The sequence below is a fragment of the Macaca fascicularis genome, chromosome 8 (assembly GCF_037993035.2).
Source record: "Macaca fascicularis isolate 582-1 chromosome 8, T2T-MFA8v1.1".
Lineage (NCBI taxonomy): Eukaryota > Metazoa > Chordata > Mammalia > Primates > Cercopithecidae > Macaca > Macaca fascicularis.
Window position 1 is genome coordinate 145,919,467 of NC_088382.1, and position 6,040 is coordinate 145,925,506.

The window sequence follows — 6,040 nt, forward strand, 5'->3', positions numbered from 1 at the left end:
TAGCCAAATGTTAGCTGACTTTCTTTATCTTAATATTTGTATAATGCATATTTCTCACTTGCTTTTTAAATAAACATCATTAGTAAGCTACAGATTAGTCAACTATTGTAATAATTGTCCAGCTAATACAATGACACTGCATTCTAAGCTACCCCAAAGCTCAATGGCTTAAAGCATCTCTCTGTGAACACTTGTGCATACGCAGCTCAGTGGGTTCCATTCGTTTGGGTTTGGCTATGCTGCTCTGCTTTTCACTGCAGTTCTGAGGTTGGCCGCAGGAGCTCTGGTCTAGGTAAATCTCATCCTTCATCTGTGACTAGTAGTCTGCCCCAGGAACGTTCTTATCATGGGGATGGCAGATGGCAAGAGAAAAAGCAGTAACATGTAAGGTTTCTTAAGGCCTAGCCTCACGTGTGGTGTAGTTATCTCCACCTTGTTTTATTAGCCAAAGCCAGCAGGGCTCAAACCAGAGTCAAGTGTCAAGAAAATGAACTCTGCCCATTAGTAAGAGTGGTTGAAACATCTTATGTTGTCCCAGGCCACAGGTATAGAGAAGGGTAAATAATTGGGGCCAATAATGCAATCAATCACAAATTAAAATGCCCTTTGAAAACTTCCTTTCTTTTCTGGGTTTTATATATACTCTTCTAGACCTTTAATTACATCTATTTTTTTAGAAAAAATATAAAGTATGGGCCGGGTGTGGTGGCTCACGCATATAATCCCAGCGGTTTAGGAGGCTGAGGCAGGCGGATCCCCTAGGTCAGGAGTTCAAGATCAGCCTGGCCAACATGGTGAAACCCTGTTTCTACTAAAAATACAAAAAGTTATCAGAGCGTGGTGGCGGGTGCCTGTAATCCCAGCTACTAGGGAGGCTGAGGCAGGTGAATCGCTTGAACCTGGGAGGCAGAGGTTGCAGTGAGTCAAGATCACGCCATTGCACTCCAGTCTGGGCAACAAGAAAGAAACAAACAAAAAAGGCCGGGCACGACGGTTCAAGCCCGTAATCTCAGCACTTTGGGAGGCCGAGGTGGGTGGATCACGAGGTCAGGAGATGGAGACCATCCTGGCTAACAGGGTGAAACCTCATCTCTACTAAAAATATAAAAAAATAGCTGGGCGTGGTAGCACGCACTTGTAGTCCCAGCTACTCGGGAGGCTGAGGCAGGAGAATTCCTTGAACTTGCAACAGAGAGAGACTCTGTCTCAAAACAAAAACAAAAACATATATATATGTATGTATGTGTGGGTATATATATAGTATTTAACATATGAATGTGTGTGTTTGGATATATATTTCACATTGTACTTATTGTTCCATTTGTATTTGTCACCCAGTAATATTCTTTGGTTGACTTTCTATATCCATACATGTAGCTGTAAGTCATTATTTTTAACTGTTGAATGATATTACAAAGAATAAATATGTGTTTACTTAGCCATTCCTCTAGTGTTAGGCCTTTATATGAGTTCTTAATGCTTAGCATTATAAATAGTGCCTTAATGAGCATTCTTGTACACATCTCCTTCTTTTCCTATAGAATAATAGCCTGCAGAAATGAATAGTTTAGAGCTTGTCATCTGTGAATTTCATATTGTAGTATATTTTGCAAAAGTACCTCTAGTGTAGCTATATAAATCTACATCTCCTCGGGCAGTGAATGAATACCTATTTGCCTACACTGTCATTAACACTTATTATCATGCAGTTTATGTATATTTTTAACTAGATGAGTAAAAAATTTGACTTTCTCAGACAGTGATTTCAGAACGTTTTTATTTAAACAACGGAATAATCATTCTTCACAGAGCGCTTTATATAAAACAAATTAATGTAGTTCTGTCATGTAAACATGGTGCTTTGGAAAGTTCGTTGTGCACTTATCCCCTCTTGTCTTCTACTGATATCCCAGAGTACACTTTACATTCTCTTGCTTCAGGTCAAGACTTACTTAGTTTGCTATTATTTCCCAGTAACAGTGCCCTCCCTTCAGCCCCTACCTCCGTCATATCCAGAACGGTTGAGCCAATTGTTTTAATTTCCCAACTGTTATTGTCTCAAGGGAGTACTTTTCCCAGTACCAAAACCTCATTCTGCTCACATTCACAGTCACAGCATGGTCAGCTTACTGGTCTCTCTCTTTAACAGTGAGTGGAAAAATGTAGGCTCAAAGAAAAAAAAAGCGTATGTCTTATCTTTAATATAACAGGTACCAAAATTAAAGACATCCTAGATTCCAGGATCTATGATGAATTATGTGAGGATAGAAGATACGAATTTGATGAAAGAGCATATTTTAGTAGAGAGAGCACTTGACTCACTTCAGGGAAAAATTTTGCCCACCCTCCTCTCTCTCTCCACACACACACATGCTTTTGCACACATGCACACATATGCACACGCAGACACACACAACACACACACATGTAAATGTGCATGCACAGACATGCATCCAATACACATGCAAGCACCCACCAACACACACACACCTGAAGATGCTGTCACTAACTAGTCCAGTAACACTGGGAAAATCGTCTAATCATGCTTATTTTCTTTATATGAAGAATGAAAAAAGCTGCAAAAAATGTGTAATATTTGTGAGCAGATAAATGATGTGTGCCAGTGAATGGTTTGTATTGGGTACCAGCTTACTAGACACATGCACACATAGTGTGAAAAACCATTCAATGTAATTATTTTCACCAATATTGGATAAATCAGCCCTTAGTGATTTCCAAAGGAGGATGCTTAGTGCTGGATTTAATATCTATGTGCCATAATTTTACTAATATTGGAATCATTCAGACTAATTAAAGTCCACAGGTGGGAGTCAGCCTAGGCAAACTTAAGACATTCCGGAGGGAATGAGGAATTGGATCACATTAGTCATTGAATCATGTAGCAGGGGCTGAGAGAAATGTGAATCTACTGATTACCTGAAGAGTCTTCCAGTCAGTCATTAATATGCCATCTCAGCTGCCGAGGGCAATAATGATCTATATTAAACAAGCATATATCTTTTGGAAATAAAACTCCAAGATGATTCTGGATAGGGTGAGAGCAATATGATTCCTCCTTATCCATCACTTACCCCGACCGAGCTCTGCTAGCGTACCCCTTTTCATTTCAAATGACCTCAAATCGGAAGTGATGAAAGAACGTCATGGGGCTTTGAGATCTTGCCTATTTCCCCCCATGGGAATGGGTTGGGGTGGGAGATGGCTCTTTAGATAAAACTGGGAAGCTAGGCTCCACAGGTCTGGCCACTGCTATGGTGAAAGGTCATCTGAGACCCATGGAATTGTACAGGCACAAAGTACCAAATCGTCCTTACTAGAAACATGCCACAAATGCACCCGGAATTGTCAAAATTCAGGAGGGTAGGGGAAACAGAGAGAAGCAATTCTGAAATCTGGGGAAAAACATGTGTCTGCAACCTAAGAAAGATAACAAGCCGTACCATTCATGGGTGAGGGTGATATCCTGACCAAGTGTTGAGCACAGTGGTTGGAATTGCTTTTACGAGTCGGCAGCGCAGAGATCTGTAAGTGAATCAGTCTATTTTGAAAAAGTAAATAAATAAACAAAATATAGAAGCTAAATTAGAATCTTTATAATCTGGCCTTAATCATATTATTCATTTTCAGCTTTATTGCTGTCTACATTTATCCTTCCCCAGCCCCTCCGTGTATCTTAAGAGCCATGCTCTCCAGTCTCACTAAAATAATTGCACCTTCGCCTAATAAGGCATCTACTTCTGTGCTTTTGTTCCTTCACATGCTCTTTCCCCTCTTCACGGAATACCTTGTCCTCTTTTTCTGTTTTTGAAACTCCTATTCATCGACCAAGCTTTGGCTAAATATAACCTTCACTGTGAAGCTGTCCCTGCCTTTTTCAGGAAAAGCTGTTTCCGTTTGCTTCTGTGTTCCTGCTACAATCAGGTAGCCTGGTGTAGCGATGTCAGAAAACCCAAGCTTTTTTTTCTATAGACTCTCACCTAGAAAATGGAAACAGACTGTTAAACTTGCTTATGATCTCTCCATTTCCAGCCCCTGTCCCTACTCAAAGACAGACTCCTGCCAGAAGGATGTTTCTAAAATACATCCTTGATCAGGCTGCATTTCCATATGCATGATCTCAATATTTTTTTGTGAAAATAACACCCACAGGGTTTTATGGCACATCCGAGGCTTTTGATGAAGTTAGAGTTTAGAGAAGTTAAGCAATTTGACCAAGGTCAGAGAGCTCATAAATGGCAGAGAGAAGACAGGAGCTCAGACTTGTTTGAGTCTAAAGGTGATGACCCACCCTGCTCCTTCCAACCACATGGCGGGACCTACTTTCTTTGCTGTTTCCCTCTGAACTGGCAATGCAAGGGGTAATTTTGGAGAAAAAAGTTATATAAGCAACGTAACATATTTCAGATGCACAATATGTCTTTGCAGCCTGAGATTATTTTAAACCAACTACGGGAATGTGTATTGGTGAACACATATTTGAGCTGACAGATGGGCGTGGGCACCTTTGTCACTCATAAATAGAGCACTTTGACCAGTTGTGGAGGAAATGCAAGCGCTGGAAAGTACAACTCATACTTATCTCCTGCCTATACAACCTTTTCTGAGCCCCTAATTGTCTCTGTCTCTCACACACACACACACACACCTCACACACACGTGCCTTTAGCAAGTTTGTTTATCTGTGTAAGAAGGATTAATGTGAAATAATTTTTATAATTCAGGTACAAAGGGACTTCCTGGAGCTAATGTGGTGCTTTTTTTTTTTTTTTATTGCATTCTTTTTCACTTAACCTGAAGCTGAAAGTTCACATCTGTGTAGTGGGTCTTTCTTCAGGGTATTTCTGTCTAGATGTTTTGCAAAGCATCTAACACCTGGAAATGAGATGCACATTTCTCTTTGCTCCCATGGTACCTCATGCTTACATCTTCAGTAGTACAAACTATAACATGATTGAACCTGTTTCTCTCTTCCTGTATCTAGAATGTAAACTTCTCCAGATAAGACATTGTTTCAATTGTCACCTGTGTTCCTAGTCCGTATCACAGCATCTGGCACTTAAGCACATTTAAAATAAGTGAACAAAGGAAATTCCTGGTGTGGAGTGATTGGTGGATTCTTTGCCTGTTGTTGGATACGAAGGCTCCCTCCAAAGACCTGAAACAGCCATGTGCAAGATGAGTTAGAACTCCCTGGTAGAAGTAGAGCTGAGGCCAAAGGCAAGCGGTTCCATGCTAATATAAGGAAGGCATTTCTAGTTGAAAATATTTCAAAAGGAAGCAAACTGTTGCCTAAGGAAATGGACATCTCATTCCTGGAGATTTTAAGCAGGAGTTGAATGGCCTGATATCTTGTCTGGGGTGTGTCAAGCAGAATTAAGCATCCGAAGCAGTCCATTCAGATCATCTTTAAAGTTCTAGCTATCTTTGTGCATCGAAAATTATATATATAATTGATATATGTAGTACTTCTTCCTAGGTTATAAGCCTTGTTTTTCCTATTCCTCAACATTCCCTGTATTATCGTGTCTTAGCATCTGCATCCAGGCTTCATTGCCTAGCTATTCTTTGTTTCATAACTACCAATCGTAAGCTTCGGGACTCAAATTATATGTCATTTCTTTTAAATTCAAGTCCTGCTGTTTTATGAAATTGAAACATCCTGGTTTCATTTGTTTACTTGTAGAGTTCTAATCACAAATTTAATCAAGCAATTGCTTTTTGTTATTTAAAATATATCTGTTCCCACTTAACATACGTGCTATGTCAGGACTGCCATTCCTGGGTCTCACTACAGTTTGTCTTGTATAGAGTAAATATTCAGTAAGTAGTTACCGAGCAAATGACTGGGTGAATAAATTGATGTTTAAAGACACTTCTCTTTCTATTACTAGATGTGATTTTCATTCACTTTTTTTTTGTTTGTCTTCAGAGGAATTGCAAATTCTTTACAGCAAAGAACTTCCAAGAAGCTTCTTGAAATTGCCAAATAATGAGTGTTCTTTGATAGCATCCAGGGATC